The sequence below is a fragment of the Miniopterus natalensis genome, chromosome X (assembly GCF_054644295.1).
Source record: "Miniopterus natalensis isolate mMinNat1 chromosome X, mMinNat1.hap1, whole genome shotgun sequence".
NCBI classification, from domain to species: Eukaryota; Metazoa; Chordata; class Mammalia; order Chiroptera; family Miniopteridae; genus Miniopterus; species Miniopterus natalensis.
In genome coordinates, this window is record NC_142103.1 from 22,389,257 (window position 1) to 22,411,824 (window position 22,568).

The window sequence follows — 22,568 nt, forward strand, 5'->3', positions numbered from 1 at the left end:
TAGATAACAAACTTCTGTCAACAAGGTTGTATAAAATCTGAGGTTAGCAAACAATGGCTCATGGGTCAAAATAAGCCACTCTTTGTTTGGCCTACAAGCTAAGAATGGTTTTTATAGAAAAATATTTGCAATTTGTTTAATGGTAGGGAATGCCAGCTTTGGAACCCAATTAAGTAAAATATTATTTTAAAAAATCAATTTTCTCATTAGTAGACCTGTATTATCAAAAATTATACTCAATCATTATTGAATTTCAAATTTTGTCAACAGAAATTTATGGAAATTCTTTTTCTTTCTTATTGTATAAGTACCTACATAATATCCTTGAATTTGCTCTTGGTTCATAAAGCCTAAAGTATTCACTATCTTACTCTTCAGAGAAGAAAAAGTTTGCTACCCTATGTAAGATAATAAGAGTAATAATAAATAATGCTAGCTAATATTAATAGAGTGATTATTATATGTTCAGGTATCATTCAAAGAAATTAAATGGATTATCACTTTTATTCCTCACAGTAGTCCTATTTGTCATTATTCTGATTATGTTCATTTTACACTTATTAAAACCAGGAGGCAAGAGCATACAATGGAGTAAACATAGTCTCTTCAATAAATGATGTTGGGAAAATTGGACAGGTATGTACAAAAAAAAAAAAAAAGAAAGAAAGAAACTAGACCACCAACCTACACTATACACAGTAATAAACTCAAGATGGATAAAAGACTTAAAAGTAAGACTCAAAACCATAAAATTCCTAGAAGAAAACATAGGCAGCAAAATCTCAGACATCTCTCATAGCAATATGTTTGTCGATACACCTCCTAGGACAAGGCAAACAAAGGAAAAAACAAACAAATGGGACTGCATCAAAATAAAATCTTCTTCACAGCAAAAGAAACCATCAACAAAATGAAAATTGATCCCATTGTATGGGAGAACATTTTTGCCAATGATACACTTGATAAGGGGATAATTTCCAAGATATATAAAGAACTTCTACAACTTAACCAAAGGAAGACAAATAATACAAATAATCCAGTTTATTTTTATTTATTTATTTATTTTTAAATATATCTTTATTGATTTCAGAGAGAGGAAAGGAGAGAGAGAGAAAGAGATAGAAACATCAATGATGAGAGAGTCATTGATCGGCTGCAGCCCGCAACCCGGGCATGTGCCCTGACCAGGAATCGAACCCCAATCGCCTGGATCCTAGGTCGACGCTCAACCGCTGAGCCACGGCCGGCAGGGCGACAAATAATCCGGTTTAAAAATGGGAAAAGGACCTAAATAGACACTTCTCCAAAGAGGACATGCAGATGGCCAAGAGATATATGAAAAATTGCTCAAAGTCGATAATCATCAGAGAGCTGCAAATTAAAATGACACTAAAGTATCACCTCATACCTTCCAGAATGGCTACCATCCACAAATCAACAAACGACAAGTGCTGATAAGGATGTGGAGAAAAGGGAACCCTGGTACACTGCCAGTGGGAAGGCAGACTGGTGCAGCCACTATGGAAAACAGTATGGAGGTCCCTCAAAAAATTAAAAATGGAACTGCCATTTGACCCAGTAATCCCACTTCTAGGAATATATCCTAAGAATCTTGAAACACCAATCAGAAAGATTATAGGTACCTCTATGTTCATAACAGTGCTATTTACAGTAACTATGATCTGGAAACAGCCCAAGTGTTCATCAGTAGATGAGTGGATAAAAAAGATGTGGTACATTTACACAATGGAATACTAGGTAACTGTAAGAAAGAAGAATCTCTTACCCTTTGAGGCAGCATGGGAGGACCTGAAGACTATTATGCTAAGCCAAATAAGACAGAGAAAAATAAGTAGCGCATGGTCTCACTTATACGTGGAATCTCATGAATAAAATAAACTGACAAAATTGATCCTGAGACATGGAAGCATGCAACAGACTGAGGAATCTCAGGGGCAGGTGGGAAAAGATTAACTAAAGAATTTATATGCATATATGCATAACCCATGGACACAGACAATAGTGCAGTGAAGGCCTGGAGAGGGGGCGGTACTAGGGAGAAGGGGGTCAATGTGGGGGAAGGTTGCACCTGTAATACTTTCAACAATAAAGATATATTTTTGAAAAACAACAAAAATACAAAGCACAGAAAATTTATGTAATTTGCCCAAGGGTACAGAGCTAGGAAGTGGTGGATCCAGGATTTGAATTCACAGTCTATCTCAGAAATCCACAATGTCAACCACTGAGTTATATACACAGTGGATTGGGTATCTCTCAGGTCCAAAAGCTGAACAGCACATTCAGACTGGTCAAGGCATATATGGAAAGTCTGATTTCTTTGGAACCACTACACTTGGATTTAAAAGAAAAAATGAGGTAGAGTCAGGGATTGGAGGGGGATAGTAACCTAGAAGGGCCACAAGGGGATTTGTTCTGGGAGTCCAAAGGGGTTTGGCATAATAGGCAACACCTGGGGTAATTGGAGGAGCTTCCCAAACCCACAGGCACCGGTGGCCATGCACAGTTCCTGTCACAGGTTTCCCCCATTAGCTGTTAATCTGTTTGGTATTAAAGGGTCTTCACCTTAAAATGTATAAGCCTTCATCTTACTGTTTTAAAAAAGTAAACAAAGATTAAGGACTTGTGGGAATAAACCACAGGATCCCGAAATTCAGCAGAGAGGAGAAAAAATGAAAGGGAAAATGAAAAGCAACCCAAGACAAACTTCTCAACTTTCAGTTTTGCTGAAAGGTGCCCCTGTTGACATACATACAGAGGATTTGGTTTTTAGCAAGAAATACTTTTCTGAAAAGCAAAAGGGAAAAAAAAAACCCTCAATGCTCCAGAGTTAGCAGACTGTGCTGATGAAATAAGGTCTGGCACATGACTCCTAACCTAGGAGAACATCTGGAAATCAGCTTGCCACCCTTTCTTTGCTCAAGTAAATGCCTACCAAGTGGGGAGATCCCAGCCTGGGAGGAGAAGAATGACGTTTCTGCCAAGCCAAGTGACAATTGAATCTCTCCTAGTGCTGAGGGAAGGCTGCAATCGAATCTTCCTCACCCCAACACCTGCCATATGGCATGTACTAACTGGAGCGAAAGTACTTTTTGGGAATGTGACACAAAGAGTTTTCCCTAGCCTCTGCTTGTCAGCTCCTGATTCCCCTGGGATGAAAATATAGCACTTATTGTAAAAGCGGCAGTGCCTAATTGTGTAATTTTGGAAGAAATTGCAGAGAAAAAGCAACGGCTAACATCTATCAAGTGTTTACTGTATGCTGGGCACTTTGTATATTGTTTTACTTAATTCTCACAACAACCCTGGGAGATACTATGTTCATTTTGCAGAAGAAGAAGGAGGGAAGGGAGTAAATCTGCCTAAGGTTGTACAACTGACAAGCAGTGGGTGTGGAATCTGAACACTGGCTAGTCTGACCCTAGAGTCCAGGCACATCACTATCATGTCCTTCTCCACTATGTAAACCCAGAAAATTCTTTGCTCCATGCTTTCCAGGAACCTAGTCATACTCTTCATATCTGGTACCTGTACTAACAATGCCCTCTTCTAGGCACAGAAGAAAGAATTAACATTTTTCAGCTTCTTTCTGGACTATCTTAAATGCCTAAAAATATAGCTGGAAAAGTCCCAGTATCCATACTTTTGGCCACAGGCTAGCCAGGACCACCACAAACAGATGGGCGTTTCTTGCATTCCACAAATATACCCAGTCAAGTTGGAAGGGGGGCAAGTTGGAACAGAAACAAAGTTCCTGCTCCACTAGTCAGGGTAGTGGGAGGGGGCTCTTCTGTAATTTGTCTCCCTGAAGGGGGTGAATCTTTTTGTCATTTGCACAAAGAGGTACTATGGGCTAGTTTGAAAACAAAAACAACCTGTTTACATGCTTGATATTCATTGCATCAAAATGAAATCCTAGTGGTGGAAAAGCTGCCTTTGTGAATCTCTTAAGCCTGCACTCCAACCTTCCTCCAGATGGCAGCCTCATGATCTTCCCAGCTCTGTCTCTGTAATTTTCTGCACTGAGCAATGTCATCATCTATCTTCAGGCCAGTATCTCTACCAGCACACATGGTGTCGCTGAGTGAATTACAAAAGAAACAGCCACATGGGGAGGACAAAATAGGGGAAAGAAACCCCTTCCTCAGGGCTGATGCAGCCCCAAGCCAGACACATAGCTTGGGAAATGGGAGTGCAGAATGAATTTTAGCTCCTGTTCACCCCCTCCCCAGCCAGGTATCCTTGTAGAGGAAACAACCTATTTAATCTTCTACGGTGATCCTACTCTACCTCCCCCAACCCACACATTCTCTTCCTCTCTTGACTTCCAAGAACATTGCATGTATCTGATATTTACAAAATTGACTGCATTGAAGTCAGCCGTGGATTACTTCTTAACTAGAGAATAAGGCTACTATGAGCAAGATTGGTCAGTTATCTATTTTTTATACTCCTCACAGCACCCAGCACTGGCCTGGACATCTAGAAACCAGTCAATAAATACAGAAATGAAATTGTGGTCAGAACGGGAGAGGAGCACACCAAAATGGGAATTGTCTGTGCCCAGAAATGATGCCACATGTATATTCAGAAGCCTCCTGCCTATACTTTATCTATCCCACCCTTCTCCACCCTTATATAACCAGCCTTCTTATATAACCTAAGTCTACCTACTTCATAGAGAGAAAAAAAAAATTAAAAAGTCCTCAGTTAAAGGAAAATTTCCCCAGGAACCAGAGAGGTTGCAATTTGCCCCACTCTTACTAAGTAGATTTGAGCATCTTTTGTTATGCTCTTTGGAACCCAGGGATGAATGATTGGCAGTTTGCTAATATCCAAAGGTGCCAGAACCTACCAGGGCTCATGTAACTCAACCACTTCTGCATGTGCTCAGTTTAGCAGGAAACACAGGTTGCTATCTATAAAACAGGAGAATACCTCAGGGAAATTAATACTACTGAGAATCGCAAGTTTCGTATCTTGAAACTACATTCACAGGTGCTGAGGAAATACATATTAATCAACTGAAATGGAAGGCCATTATATTTCAGAATTAGACCGTAGTCAATAGCTAGAAGGATTTTCAAACAATTACTTCTATTAAATACTGAATTAGGTACTTGAGTGCTAGAGAATGGTGGGGTATATAGTCCTGTGGGGTGAGAAAACACCACAGAGTGTTTGGGGGTGTTTAAAGAACTACTGAGGGAAAGAGAAGCCGTAAACTCTTCTACCTCCAATCCATGTTGAGATTATTCCTTCTGTGAGATTTTTTAACTGTGGTAAAATATACATAACATAAAATATAATATCTTAACCATTTTAAGTATACTGTTCAGTAGTGGTAAGTAATTCACATTATTGTGTAAACAATCTCTAGAATTCTTTTCATCTTACAAAACTGAAATTCAGTACCCATTAATCAAGAGCTCTTCATTTCCCCTCCCCCCAGCTCCTGGCAACCACTATTCCACTTTGTCTCTATAAATTTGACTATTCTAGGTACCTTATATAAGTGAAACTATAAACTTCCTTGGGATTTTTATACACACATTAGACCATTTCTTACAAAATTTCTAGTTGTAATGTTCAAATTTCAGTCATATAAAGCCTCCTTTTGGCAAAATCCTTAACCCCTAACAGATTCTCCTTGTAAGAAGATTTTCTCCTTCTGCCCCTTAAGTATTAGTTATTTTGGGGCCTCTATCTTGGGTCCTCTGTTCTTCTAATTCATCACAATCCTGAGCAATTTCATCCATTCACATGTATCCTTATGCTAAAGCCTTCTGAATTCATATGCTCTATCCTAAGTCTCCCTTCTGTGTTCTACACCAGTATATTCAACTGCTTACTTGGTACATATACTTTGATGTCTCCTAAGTACCTCAGACTCAACATGCCCCAAACTGAACACATCCCCTCCCCCAATTTGTTCCCTATGTCAGTGAATGGCACTACCATCCATTTGACGGCTCAAGCAAGAAACTTAGAATCATCCTTGTCCTAAGGACCATCCTTGGGACCTCCACCCCTAGCATCCAGTTGATTATCAAGACCTACAGATTCTATCTTCTCAATATTTTATTTATCTTCAGCATCTAAGAATGATGACACAAAGAAGAGCATAATTCACTGTGCATGGAAAGTAGTAAAGGAGGCCTCACAGAGCAGATGCTTCAGCCAAGTAATTAAGAATGAGTAGGAATATGCCAGGCAAGTGGCTGGAACAGATAAAGCAACCCCTGTAAAGGTACATAGAGAAGAAATAGCATTTGGGAAGAACATCAAATAATTCAGTGTTACTGGAGCACAGAATGAAAGTTGGAAATGTGAAGAGAAAGGTTAGCGTGGGTGACGCATGGAGGGCTTTGTACACTGCGTGCTGGGGTTACATTTTTAAATGGAGCAATAGTAAAAGTTTCACAGAGCCATAGTCAGAATTGTGATTCCATATTTCTGGAGGCCATGTGGAATGTGAATTGGAGACGAACACCATGATACTAACACTCAATAAATAAGGGCATCTTACATCCCTGATTTTTCAACTACTCACATCCTATAGGACTACTTCATGTCCTATCTTATGCTTCACTTCCATACTTGTACCTCATTTCCTTGGCCCCTACTTCCTTGTCTTATCTCCAATTTAGAACCTTCCACTATATCCTTAAACTTGATGCTTGATATTATCTCTCAGACCCTGGACTTGACTTCTCTAGTAGGACCAACATTTTCACTTCTTGAAATGAAACCCCATCCCAAAATATATTCAAACACAGAAGAGACTGTGGCTGGTCTGCTTTGGGTGCCCATCAAATGGTTGACAACTATAGACACCAAATCTAAAGGGTCAGACTGAAGGGGTTATACAGAGCAAGTGTTTCAAAATTAGGTTGAGATGAGATCAAAGCAAGAGTAGGTTGAAACATGGTTGGTGAGGCAGGGGGAGCAGTGATGAGTGATTGCTACAAACATTTTTTAGTGCTTGGGCTTTGATTTTATAGTCTGGCTGGTAATTGGAATGTGAGTGTGTTGGGTTAATTTAAAAGGCAGAAAGCAGGTCTTGGAGGTACTAGCTTAAAGAGGTTGGGTATTTCATGATGATGCCCTGAGAATATGAAGCCAGGAGGAACTCCGAAATCTGGGAATTCAGGTGATGCAAAAATTGTCTAATAGATTTTTCTTTCTAAAAGCCAGAGTGTCAAGGAATATGAGACAACTACATGCTGAAAATTTCTTTGACCTGAAAATGTTGCAGTCATCCCATCTCAGCTAGAGGCAACCAAGATGGCTTGGCATGACCAATGGGAAGATGTTCTCATTAAAATGTGCCTGAGAATCAGTGTCAGTGAATGGCACCTCTAGAAGAGAGGCACACAATGTTGAGGATACTGGCTCTACAAATATGGGCTACTGCCCATCCCAGTCAGAGACACTGGCACCTGAGATTTTCATTTGTGCCATGGCATCACCTAGGTTAATCAACATTTTATTCATTGGTTAATTTATATCTGATGCACCTTCTGTCTGACCTGCAGGTAACTTTGTGTCACAATTATCCAATATCTCATTTCCAAGTTTCTCCCTTTGCATGGTTACTACCCACTACTGGTGGTGGGGAATTCCCTCATAAGATGCCCCATATTTTTCCCTAATAGAGGCCACATCTGAAGAATGCAAAGCAGGCACATTTAATGAACTATTCTACTTCCATAGTCTGAAACGCTCCCTGATATCTCCCTTCAACTTTATTACGGTTTTGAGGATACAGTTATTGGCTATTCAGTTCCATGTCCACCATGAGGTTTAACTATTTAGGCCTCTATACTTTTTTTTTTTATTATTATTGTTCAAAATATTACAGATTTCCCTTTTTTCCCCATTGACCCTTTCCACCCCGTCCCTACTCCCTGCCCAGGCCTCCACCAAACTATTGTCTGTGTCCATGGTTTATGCATATATGCATATAAATTCTTTGGTTTATCTCTCCCCATCCAACCACCCAGATCTTAGCTATTGTAAATTGTGCTGCTATGAACATAGGAGTGCATATATTTTTTCTGGTCGGTGTTTCAGGATTCTTAGTATATATTCCTAGAAGTGGGATCACTGAGTCAAAGGCAGTTCCATTTTTAATTTTTTGAGGAACTGCCATACTGTTTTCCATAGTGGCTGCACCAGTCTGCCTTCCCACCGGCAGTGTACCAGGGTTCCCTTTTCTCCACATCTTCGCCAGTAGATGCCATTTGTTGATTTGTTGATAGTAGCCATTCTGATAGGTGTGATGTGATATCTCATTGTGGTTTTAATTTGCATCTCTCTGATGATTAGAGAAGATGAGCATTTTTTCATATGTCTCTTAGCCATCTGGATATTTTCTTTGGAGAAGTGTCTATTTAGGTCCTTTGCCTATTTTTTAATTGGATTTTTTGTCTTCCTCTTTTTGAGTTGTATGAGTTCTTTGTACACTTTGGAAATTATCCCCTTGTCAGATGCATCCTTGGCAAATACGTTCTCCCATACCGTGGTTTTCCTTTGTATTTTGAACCTGATTTCTTTTGCTGTGCAGAAGCTTTTTATTTTGAAAGTCATATTTGTTTATTTTTTCTTTTGTTTCTCTTGCCCTAGGAGATGTATCAGTGAAAATCCCACTATGTGAGATGTTTGTGACTTTACTCCTATGTTTTCTTCCAGGGTTTTTATGGTTTCACGACTTACATTTAAGTATTTTATCCATTTTGAGTTTATTTTTGTGTATGGTGTAAGTTGTTGGTCTAGTTTCATTTTTTTTTTTTTTTTAATGTAGCTGTCCAGTATTCCAGTGAAGAGACTGTCTTTACTCCATTGTATGCTCTTGCCTCCTTTGTCAAATATTAACTGACCATAATGACTTGGATTTCTTTCTGGGGGTCTCTGTTCTGTTCCATGGATCTATATGTCTGTTGTTGTACCAATACCAGGCTGTTTTGATTACAATGGTTTTGTAAGATCTGATTTTTTTTTTAATATATCTTTTTATTGATTTCAGAGAGAGGAAAGGAGAGGGAGAGAGAGAGAGACAGAAACATCAATGATGAGAGAGTCATTGATCGAGCCCACAACCCAGGCATGTGCCCTGACCTGGAATCAAACCCTGATCGCCTGGATCCTAGGTCGATGCTCAACCACTGAGCCACGCCTGGGCGGGCGTAAGATCTGATTTTTAAACCACTTTATTGAGGTATGATCAACATACAGCTTTTTGTGTGTTGATCATACCTCAATAAAGTGTGTCATAAAATTGTACACTTGAAACCTATATAATCTTATTAATTACTGTCACTTTAATTAATTTAATTTAAAAAATTTTTAAGGGAAAAAAGCTGTACATATTTAATGTGTATAGCTTGATGAGTTTGGAAATAAGTATGCTACCATGAAAACATTATCACGATCAAGACCATAAACTTATCCAACACCTTCAAAAGTATCCTTTTTGTCTCCTTTATATTTTTTACTTACTTAAAATATTTTTAAATATTTTCTGTCTTCCATGTTAAGGACACAACATAAAATCTACTCTCTTAGCAAAAATTTAAGTATACACTATAGTACTATTAACTATAGGCCTTGTGTCGTACAGTAGATCTCCAGGACTTACTCATCTTGCATAACTAAAACTTTAACTATAGGCCTTGTGTCGTACAGTAGATCTCCAGGACTTATTCATCTTGCATAACTAAAACTTTGAACTTTGAACTACACCTCTCCATTCCCCCCTCTATCAACTCTTGGTAGCCACTGTACTCTCTGGTTTTGACAGTTTTACTATTTTTCCTTATAAAAGTGAGATCATGTAGTATTTGATTTTCTGTGTTTGCTTATTTCACTTAGCATAATGTCTTTCAGGTCCATCCATGATTTCACAAATGTCAGGAGATCATTCTTTTTTTAGGCTGAATAATATTCCATTGTATATGTACTACATTTTGTTTTATTATTTTTTTTTATTTTTATTTCTTTTTATTTTTTAAAATATGTCATTATTGATTTCAGAGAGAGGAAGGGGGAGAGAAAGAGAGAGATAGAAACATCAATGATGAGAGAGTCATCATTGATAGGCTGCCTTCCACATGCCCTCAGCTGGGGATCAAGCCCGCAACCCAGGCATGTGCCCTGACAGGGAATTGAAATGCGATCTCCCAGATCCTAGGTTGATGCTCAACTTCTGAGCCACGCCCTGCTGGGCAGAACCATATTTTCTTTATCCATTCATCCGACAGACACTTAGGTAGTTTCCATGTCTTGACTATTGTGAATAATGCTACAATGAACATGGGAGTACAGATATTTCTTCAAGATCCTGACTTCAATTCCTTTGGATGTATACCCAGAAGTGGGATTGTGGGATCAAATGATTATTCTCTTTTTAATATTTTGAGGAACCTCTATACTGTTTTCCATAGTGGCTGTTCCAAATTACATTTCCATCTTATTAATATTATTATTGGCACCACTAATAGGCACTGCCTGTGGAGGGGATCAGTAACCATGGAGATATTCCATTGAGCTGTGAGTGAAAGTGCCCAAAGGTTGATGTAGTGTGTATATTTCTCTTCAGTCCTCAGCTTTTTCTGGTTAGAAGTCATCAGAGTGGTCATCTTCTGCAAAACTCAGCCTTTCCAATTTATAAAAAAAAAATACAGTTATCCAGTGCCTCATATGCTCCCTAATTCCTGGATCACACAGAACACTGCCTACCCTGAAGGGTTTGGGGGCAACAAGTAAAGAAACTGCTCTTACACTGAAAGCACAGTAGTTTCTTTAAGTTTGGACTCCAGGGCTCAGGTTACTGTTCAGTTCATATATTTCACCTTAGAATCCAAGGATAAGACACCAACTTGCTGCAGGGATTGATTGCCTTCCCTCTATGAGACCCAAGTTTTCTTTCTAATTTGGAAAAATAAAGAGTTTTACCGTTACCTGAGTGACAATGATCTCACCATAATCATTACCACCTTTGCATGCTGATTTCCAGTCTCCGGAAACCAAATCTGTGAGCATCACTATGAAACTGGACCTCTGGGAGCCTACAATTGTGTTCATTTCCTGGAAGATGACAAGTAGAAGTTGAAACTCAGCCAAAGAAAATTTACCAAAGTATGATTTGACCTGAACAATGTCCTGAATTTCTTCTAGCACCTAGTAGAACAGAAGAGCACAGCATTTCATGGTGGTTTAACAGTTGTTCAGAGCATGGTTTCTATAGTCAGAGTACCTTGGTTCAAATCCCAGCTCTTACAGTTACTGCCTGTATGGCCTTTGGGTAATTTACTTAAGCTTTCTGTGTCTTAGTTATCAAATCTACAAAATAGGGATAAGAATAAGACCAAGGGCATAATATGCCCTCAATAAATATTAGGCATTATTGTAGTGATAAACTTCTTATATAACCTCTTGAACAGGCTGTTCTCTATCTGGATGACATCCTACTTTATTTTCTGATCCTATTTCAAAAACAAAGCAAAACAACAAAGCAGAAATGTAGTCTGGCAGGTCCAGTACTAACTATAGTGGCATCACCCTTGAACCCACACTACAGATTCCAAAGTCCAAAGGTAGAATTCCTTTCTCCAAGATTTATTGAGGTATAATTGGGAAATCAAAATTGTATATATTTAAGGTGTACAATGTGATGGTTTGATATATCTATACATCAGAAATTATGACCAAGATTAAGTTAATTCAGACATCCATCATACCACAAAGTTATCTTTTTGTTCAGTGTGGTAAGAACGCTTAATATCTACTCTCTTAGCAAAGTTCAAATATGCAGTATGGTATTATTAACTACAGTCATCATGTTGTACATTAGATGCCAGAACCTATTCCTCTTATAACTGGAAGTTTGTACCCTTTGACTAACATCTCGTTATTTCTCTTACCTGCTGTCCCCATTAACATCCCTTCTACTCTCCGATTCTATGAGTTCTACTCTTTTAGATTCCAGAGGTGGAATTCTTGAACCAAATCCTCTCTGGCCTAGGTACCAACCTTCCAAGAGTAGAATACCCTTAGGTCAGTGAAAGATGCCCATAAATGCCTGAAGTTTACCAAATACTGCTGGGTATTTATCCACCATTTCTCTGCCTTGACATTGCTAATGATGGACCTTTACAAAAAGTTTCCTCTAATCTCTGTAAATAGCCATGGCCATAAAGATTCTGTTCACTTATGCTCATATAATGGTTTATCCAACTAGGCCATACACTAGTGAAGCTGATTCCTCTAGCATCATTGTGGGGGAGCATTATATCACAGAAATATCCCAGTGCCAGAGCCCATTTCTCCTATATCTAATTCTCCAGAGAGCTTGTTTTGGACATCACTGATATCTTTGTCTGCCAAAGAAACCTACTGACTATCAAAAGTCTTTTAGAGGTATGTTGTCATATCCTCGTTTCCTAGTGCTTGATGACAGAATACTCAAATCATTGAAGCCTAGAGCTACTTAGACATAGTGACTGCTGACTGCTGGTTACTCTCTAGGCACACTAAGCATGTATACCAGCAAAACAGGGGTACCAATAAAATAATAAATCTATTTGAAAAAAATTAATATTTAAAAATAGCACCAAAATAGTGTCTCAAGAAAAATTACTCTTCTTTGCACTTCTCTAACTCTTATTTACAGTTTAGTATTGTTTGTATTTTCAATTATAAATGGGAAGCATACACTTTTCTATGCTTAAGGTCTTTAAAGGTTTCATCTAGGCCCTGTGTGCTGCTTTACTCAAATGGTTAAACTGTGCCATCTGCTATAACTCAAGAAGCCAGAACTTCCAAGGGTATCTTGGAATCTGAAGTACTATGAGATGGGGGTGCAACTTCACCCAAGAAAATTTAAACAAAATAAAATTTTGTGGTTATCAAGACTCAGACACAATTAGCAGAGGTGGTTCATCAGGAGCCACAAATAGTTGACTATGTAGCGACCTCATTAAGTCTCATAGTTGGCCTTAGTAATGAACGACTACTTCCTGACATTATTCCAGCGGTCCAACTGTTTGTGGCTTATACTAAACCTTACATACAGGGTTTATGGGAAACCCTATAACTGATGTGACACTCTCCATAATGCCATTAACTCTGACACTTGTATCCAGGTCATAGATAAGTCCAGGCAACCCAAAGAGTAGTTTCTTCCACTCCTAATACCAAAATGCTCCTGGGTCGCCATCACACTCAAGTTTATTTCCAACCTGGCTTTTCCCATAGCCACAAAGCCATCCTTATTATGGTGTTGAGTATCCTAACAAACATTTTTTATAATATATCTTGACTCTGACCCTCATCCATAACAGCCATCATTCATTTGCTCAATAAATATGTATTAAGTAACTATCATTCTAGATACTGTGGAAATTGTATTGAAAAGAAACAACAAAGTTCTTGACTGCATGATGTTAATGTCTGGGAGGGAGAAGACTCAATAAGTGAACAAAAAGCTAAATAAATCTATCAATATACAGATGTTTATAAATTCCACCAAGAAAACTAATGGAGTGATGTGAAAAAAGTAATTGTTAGGAGTCAACTCTAGACAAAGTGATCAGAAAAGACTTCTTTAAGGAGTTAAGACCTGAAGGATGAAAAGGAACAAGATATGCAAGGAACATACAGGCAGAGGGAAGAGCAAGTGCAAGGACCCATTGGCAAGAAAGAGCCTAGGTTTCAGAAACAGAAAAAAAAAGAGATTGAAATATAGCGAGTGAGTAGGAGGCTGGTATAAAATGAAGATGTAAAGGTAGGCAGAGGCTACCACCATCTTATTTATCTTACAAGATCCTTTGCCTTTTTAGACTTCCTAGCCATCTGGCCCAACTTCATCCATATGTGTACCATCCACCTACAGGCTGAGTCAAAAAGTTTAATCAGTTCAATCTCAGGAGAGTTTCTCCCCTGCTGTACTGCCTACCAGCCACATAACTGATGACCCACTTCACCATGGCAGAAGTTGCCCATAACATCTCACTGTATTCTTGCTTTGAAAACGCCTTTCACAGCAATTACAGTTTTGTTCTTCACTGCTTATTTCACTTCTAACATCAGGGACATCCTTGTAGCCATTTTGTACCTGAGGGAGCAACAGGATGTTTAGAAGTCCCCTAGGGCACCTTATGGTGGGCCAGTGACCACTACAAAGGATAAGTTTACTGGTACTTGGCACAGGGTTAGGGAGGATTGTTGGGAAATTTTATATGGAAGACAATGTCTGGATTGCCTCTAGGCACATATACACTATACTGTAAGCTCAGTAATCACTGCTTGGGAATTTTTGAGATATCCATAACTCTCTGACACCAGAATCTTTCTGACTCCATGCCTTTGGAAAGCATCAGCCCTGTTCTAGATGTGTTCCCTGCTATACTTGATCTACTAATATCTCATCTTTCATTGTGCAATTCATTGGCCCTCCTAGATGACCTAACATGTCATAGAGAGAGAAGGTAAAATGTTCATATTGATAATATGGCTAGATCTATACCTGTTCTCATGTCAGAGTAACAGCCAAGGGATTGGTCTTGGAAATCTATGTCTCACCTCTGGTCAGCAGCAGGCCAGAACATTTTTAAGGCAAATGCAGGAAAATCCTGGGATCCACCAATTATCAGGAGTCTGGAAGCAAACAATGCCTACTGCCTACTCTGTTGTTATCCATTTTAGTGCTTCCAGAAGAATCAAGATGGTAGTCACAAGACCTGGATGAAAAGCCACAGAAGTTGCTTTTCATACTTTGATTCCTCCTTTTGTTTTGGACTCATGTGGATTAGAAACTTGATTTTGGATTGTCTTAATGGCTCTGACCTGGAATTCCCTTAGTGCTTCAAATAACTTCTCCTGGACTCCATTCAGTACAATTATAACAATGAGAAAAAATAAAAGTAGGAAGAAAGGAGGAGCAGTTAACATTTATTGAGCTATTACTAAGTATCAGGCATTATGCTAAGCATTTTATGTTCATTATCTCAATTATTGAAAAACTATGAAATACTTAATGTCATTATCCCCGTTTTATAGATGAGAACTGTGAGGCTCACTAAGGTTGAGTGACTTTCCAAGATCATACTGGTAGACAGAGACACACAGCTAGGATTCCAACCCAGATTCATTTGACTCCAAAACCCTTGCTCTTAACCATATTTTGTTCCTACCACATGACCAATCAGGCCTATTGTAGAGAAGGGGAGTCAGACACACCCAAAGTCACCTTTAATACGGCATCTCCTCTAAATGTGCCCAACATCATCATTTCCAAAGTCAATGGTACTGCATACAAGGCTGCTACTGAGTGAATGAAGAAAAATTCTTCCAGGCTTGCCTTCCTCCCATCTCTGCAAACCTCTTGTTTTGGCCTCTCTTCTGGCTACCTTTTTATCTTACATTCTAGCTTTCACCCAGTCCCATTTGTGTTTACTGACCTCATAGCACTAGAGATTTCCACTTCCAATTACAGGTTGTAGGCTAAACATCCTAAAAAACACATGTGAGAATCATTATTGCCAAAAGGTCTAGCCTAGGCATATGAGATGACTCTCACACACATGCTCTAGGGTGTTATAATCTGCCCTGCAGAAACCACTGGAACCAGGTACCTTGTGTGGCTTCCAGCTGGCTGGCACCCATTGAGACTGAGGGGGTATGGTTGTAGTGTAGTTTGGTCAAGTCATCCGCATGTACCTAGAGTATGGCTGCCACATCTACCATCTGTAAATTAATAACCTTTTCCTCCAGCTGTCTTATAAAGGCATAGCAATGACAGATACCTGCTGATGGCCAAGCCTCTAAAACACAAATGATGGACCATATCAAGGAGAATATAGGGGAGCACATCAAAAGACATTTTTCAAGGCCAAATTTTATCAAATACGGTTAAACTTTTGATGAAACGCAAGTTAGATCATGTCCCTGCTCTGCTTAAATCTTTCAATAGCTCACCTTTTCTTACATGAAAATGTCCAAATGATTTTCAGGATCAACAGTAAAAACGACATTTTATCCACCATCTACTTTTATCCTTGGCCCTTCTTGTTTTAGATGCTTGAAGCCCACAACTTTTAGCCACTTTCTCGAAAAACCATGTTCTCCCCTTTATATTGTCTGCCCTTCTCCTAAGCTCTATCCCATCTGTCCATCCTAGGCAGAACTGAGGAAGTATTTTTACTATGAAAGCAGACCTGCCTCTGGAGCCCAGGTGCTTATCAAGTACCCATATTCTTCTGTAAACCAAAGGCTTAGGCCTTCTGTAAGTACCTAGGAAACTGGTACTGTACAGCCTGATGGTTAAGCACAGAAGTTTTGGGGTCAATTAGACCAGAGTTTGAATCCTGGATCTGTCTCTCATTAGCTGTGTGAATTCATGTAAATCACTCAGTGTCTTACTGGTCATCTAGTTTGTTTCCTTAATGTTTAAAAGAGTGCAGGCTCTGCAATCAGACAGACCTGAGTTCAGATTCCAGCTCTTCTACTTATTACCTTTCATTGTAGTGCAGTCTGTCTGGGCAAACTATTTAACTTCTGAGTCCTTCTCTTTACCCATGAAATCAAAGTAATAATTGAGTTGTTGAAAGGATTACATAATGCATAGAAAGGTACTTAGCACATAACAAACACTCAATAAATGCTAGCTCTTAGTATAATTATAATAATCACTATTATTACTATCACTACTATTGTCATTACTGTTATTATGATGATGATGATGATGATGATGATGATGATGATGATGTGTTCACTGAGTCATGAAGCCCTCCATCTCCACCAAAGGAAAGCTCAATGCTCTCTCTTTTAATTTTTTTTTATTGTGGTACAACACACATAACAAAAATTTACCATATTAACCATTTGAAAGTGTATAATTCAGTGGCATTAAGTATACTCAGACTGTTGTGCAATTATCACCACTATCTCATTTCAGAAGGTTTTCATCACCCCAAATAGAAACTTTATGCCTATTAAGCAATCATTCCCCATGCCTCCCCCCTCCCTCCTGGCTAACACTAATTTGTTTTATGTTTGCATGAATTTGCTTATTCTGGATATTTTACATAAATTGAGTCATGAAATATGTGACCTTTTCTGACTAGCTTCTTTCACTTAGGATAATGTTTTCAAGATTCATCCAAATAGCATAGATTCATTTTTAAGGCTGAATACTATTCCATTGTACATAAATACCGCAATCTGTGTATCTATTCATCTGTTGATGAACATTTGAGTTGTTTCCTCCTTTTGGCTATTGTAAATAGTGTTATTATGGCCATTTGTGTACAAGTGTTTGTTGAAGTACATATTTTCAGTTCTTTTGGGAGTGATGTTTGCTGGGTCATATAACAAATCCATGTTTAATTCACTGAGGAACCATCAAACTGTTTTCCACAGTGGCTGCACCATTTTACATTCCCACCAGCAGTGAAGGAGGGTTTCAATTTCTCTACATCCTCAACACTTCCTTTTCCATTCTTTTGATTATAGCCACCTAGTGGGTGTAAAGTGATATCTCACTGTGGTTTTGATTTGCATCTCCCTAGTAACAAATGTTGTTGAGCATCTTTTTGGGTGTTTATTGCCATTTGTTTATTTTCTTTGGAGAAATGTGCATTCAAAACCCTTGCCTTTTATTTTAATTGGGCTGTTTGCCATTTTTTTTCTTTTGAGTTGTAAGAATTCTTTATATATTCCAGATAAAAGACCTTACCAGATACATGATTTGCAAATATTTTTTCCAATTCTATAGGCGCCTTTTCACTCTGTTGATATTTTCTTATGTAGATAAAAGTTTTAAATTTTGATGAAGTCTAGTTTACTTATTTTACTTTCAATGCTTGTGCTTTTGTTTTCATATCTAAGAAATATTGCCAAATCCAAGAACATGAATGCTTACCCCTGTTTTCTTCTTAGAGTTTTATAGTTGTAGCTCATATTTAGGTCTTTGATTTATTTTGAATTAATGTTTGTATATGGTATGAGATAAGGGTCCATTTTATTATTTTGAATGTGGATATCCAGTTGTCCAGGAAGCGTTTGTTGAAGAGACTTATCTTTCCTCATTGAATAATTGTGACACATATATCAAAAAATCAATTGACCATAGAAATTAGTTTATTTCTGGACTCTCAAATCTATTCCATTGATCTTTATGTCTATGCTTATGTCAGTATCACACTGGTTTGATTACAGTAGTTTTGTAATAAGTTTTGAAATCAAGACATATAAGTACTCTGACTTTATTCTTTCAAGAATTTTTTTCCTCTTTGGGAACCCTTAAAATTCCATATGAATTAGAGGTTTGGCTGTTCAATTTCTGAAAGGGGAAAAAAAAAAAAAGGACTGTTGGGGTTCTGATAAGATCTGTATATCACTTTTGAGAAGTATTAATTTAATTTCTTTCAGCAATGTTTTAGTTTTCAGTGTACAAATCTCAATCTTACTTGGCTAAATTTATGCCTTAGTATTTTATCTTTTCTAATGTTATTGTAAATGGAGTTGTTTTCTTAATTTCCTTTTTAGATAGTTCATTGGTAGTATATAAAATTCAATGCTCTCTTGAAGAAAAATATTTCAAAGCTCTGCCTCTTCCAGGACTAACTTGATTGTAATATTGTTGGGAAAGTTGACAATGGACAATATTATATAAGAATCTCCTAGCTAGTCTGAATACACTATCATGTTCTTTGACCTTTGTAATATCATTATTCTCCATTAACAAAAAACCATTATTCTATACCACTACCTTGGAAAGAAGGTTATGAAATTCTCAACTATCCCTTCTTTTGGATCAACTATAAGAGGTACTTATTTAAAAGTGCTAAATTCCAGCCTGGCCAGCATAGCTCAGCAGTTGGTCATTGACCTATGCTCCAGATCAGGGTTCAATTCCATCAGGGCACATGCCCAGGTTGTGGACTCGATCCCCAGTCGGGGGTATGCAGGAGACAGCCTATCAATGAATCTCATCATTGATGTTTCCTTCTCTCTATTTCCCTCTCTCTTCATCTCTCTGAAATCAATAAAGATATAATTTTAAATACATACATACATACATGTATAAATAAATAAATAAATAAATAAATAAATAAATAAATAAAAGTGCTGAATTCTAATTCATGAGCCAAGATATATTCAGCCATGATGTCAGGGGCCAAGTGACATATGTCAGCTTTATTGGACTTGCAGCCACCTAATATGATGCAATCATTCCTTGGGATTTCTTTTTTTTTCTTTCCCCCACATAAGTGGTTGCTTTAATAGAATTTCTTGAATGTTAACAAAAGTTCAATCCTTACTTCTCCACCATGAATGCCTAGATAACCAGATTCATCAAACAAGAGAGGAGTTTCTCTGTATCCTGACCTTTTTTTATCCACCCTCACTATCCTTTCCACTTTTGTCATGACCTGACCCTAGACTGACAAAGGCCTTTCACATTGCAGTGAGAGCCATTCTGTCTTAGAAGGATTTAGTGATATGGTGACAGGAGAAGATATGGCTTTGGGTAGTGGGCACACAGAACAATATACAGATTTTGTAACATAGAAATCCACACCTGAAACCTATATGTTCATATTAACCATTGTCACCCCAATAAATTTTATTTGAAAAAGAAGGATTTAGTCACCTCCACCTCTACACTTATTTCTCTAGGAAGCTTCTTCTGGAGTCAGAGCTGTTTGACCTTTAAGGCCACCTGCTATTGGTGTGCTCTCAAACTACTGCAGCCTGGAGCATAAGAGATGGAGTGACCCTAGACCAGATAAGCCACTGTATTTTTTTCAGCCCATACATGTGATCACAAGGTGCACTGCCAAGTTTTTCCTTATTTGAGGGAGTCCTTCTCCATTTTGACTAGTTTATGGCCTAATCCCAGCAGATTGGCAACCACATGTGGCATATCAATAAGATTTTAGAACAGAATTTGTCCACAGAAGCACTATTTATATTTGGGCCAAAAAATGGTTTGTTGTGGGAGCCTATCCTGGGTATTGTAGGATGTATACCAGCATCCCTAGCCTCTATCCATTAAATGGCAGTAGCACATCTCTCCCCAACTCACCCCATTTATATCAACCAAAAATAGCTCCAGATATTCCCAAATGTGGCCCAAGGGACAAGTTTTCCCCTGGTTGAGACCCACTGTATTAGTGGAATACCTCTTCTGCTTTGCCTCCTACCAAAACATGACTGATCCACTTCCCTCAGCACAACACAGATTCATTCCAAAAAATATAGTCCATCTTTCAAAGTAATCTCTCTAACAATCACAGCTTTTCTGATACTATCCCATAGTCACTGGAGCCAAATGTTTCTTGTAGGGACTAGGGGCTGCTCTGAAAACCTTTGCCTTATAAAGCATTGGTAGGAAAATAATACCAACTAGTACCAAACCACAAGGAAAGACATCTTAATGGGCCATGCCATGTGGTCCTCTTCCAGCAACTGCTCTCTACTACCCACTTATTCTAGAATTTAGATGGTTAGTATTTGGGACTGAAGTAAAAGAGGTTGTCAACTCCAAGGTCTTCCAGCTCCATCAGACCTCTTCTATGCCTATCCAACCAGTCTTGCATTGCTGCTAACATCCTAATGAGGGGTCAACAACCTGAGTTGAGAAATGTAAGTTTATTATGCAAGGGGTGGTAGGTTCAAGGAAAGTTCTAGGAATTGGCACCCAGGAAGTGGTAAAGGTCCCAGAAGCAATCAAAGAACTTGAATGTTGCCCTTGGAGTTGTGCAATACACAATTATGCCATAAGAGCTTACAGAGGCACATTCTAATCTCTGGATTCTCCCAGACACTTTGTAACTTTCTATTAGGCAAATTCAGAAGGAACAATTGTTACTTCTACCTGAAGCCTGTAAAGAATGGGTGGCATTCTTTACACATCAGTAGTCCCTTTAACTGCTCCCAGCATGCCCATGTGAAAGACCCTGGTAAGTATCTGAATGTAAGCCAATTCTTCAGGTTTTATCTTGCCTTTCACCTGCTTAGAATCTCACAAAATGGTTTCCCCTGGCCCTACCTACAGCTCCCAGGCACCACTCTTTCTCTTTGACCATGCTACTTCTGCCAAAATGGTCTCCTTTCTGTTCTTGAACATGTCAAGCTCCTTTCTTGCCTCCAGGCCTTTGCACTTGCTATCCTCTGCCAAAGATGCTCTTTCCCCACACACTTCACTTCCAGCTCCTATTTATCCTTAAGATCTCAGCTTAAAGATTACTTCCTCAGAGAACTTATCCAGGACTCCGCAGCTTAATTACTATTTTCTGCTATATCCCATCCCACTCTTCTCTCTCATAGCACTCTGTATTTTCTCTTCTACCACTTATCACACTAATTCAGCTTTTTTGTTTGTTTACTGTCTCTTTTACTAGACTGACCTCCATGAAGGAAGGGAGAGTGTTGATTTTTGTTCACCATTATATTGTATCCTCAGTGCTTAACACAGTGCCAGACACATGATATGCTCTCCAAAAATATTTTTCAAATAAATGAATGTGCACAATTTGAAGTGTCTTCTATACAAGACATAGATTAAATTACCTTGAACATTTACTTTGAAAAGATCAGCTGTAAATCTGTACTTAGTTTGATTCCAACACCCTTTCCATGGCTAATTTGATCTAAGATGGTTAAACTTTTTTATGAAACACAAATTGGACCATGTCATTACCTTGTTTAAAATCTTTTCATAGCTTGCAATGGCCTACAGGAAAATATCCAAACATGTTAACAGGATTGACAAGGTCCCTCTGTGACAGGGAATTTCAAACATTTTTGACTGTGATCCACAGTACAAAATACATTTTACATTGCAACTCATTACCTACCTACATAAATATGTATATAAATAACCTAAAATTTTTCATGTAAGAATTGTTACCTTTACAACAGGAAATGCATTATATCTTATATTCTATTATAGCCCATATTATTTAATAAAATGTTGGCCATGACTCAACAAATTGATTTCACAGCATAGTAATGTGTTACAAGTTGCAGTTTGAAAAACACTTCTGGGTGATTTGACATCCATCTTCAGCCCCTCAAACCATGCTGAACCCCTCACATTTCCCCGCATAGACCAAGCCATCTTATCGTTCTTCATATTGCTCCCCCCACCTGTAGGACACTTACTTGTTTTTCAGTACTTTATATCAGCATCCTCTCTCAAACTCCCTAACAAAATGTGGTATATGTTTTTACTTATCTAGTCCTCTTCAGCACCAATTTGGCAAAGTAAGGGTTTAAATGCACTGAATAATGGAAGGTTCTTGGTCCCTTCTTATCTAGCAAAGTCATTAAGTAATCCTTGGGAATCATTAGGTACCTTCATTCTGATTTCCATTTTTCAGTCCTCATTATTCTGTTAATGAACCACTTGTGAAAAGGACAGACTTGGTTTGGGTTCCAGTGGAAGGAATTAATGAGTTTCCATGCACTGCTGGAGTGGAGGGTGAGTTCCTATACTTTTTCTTCCATATTATACGTTAACCATTGAGCTGGAGACA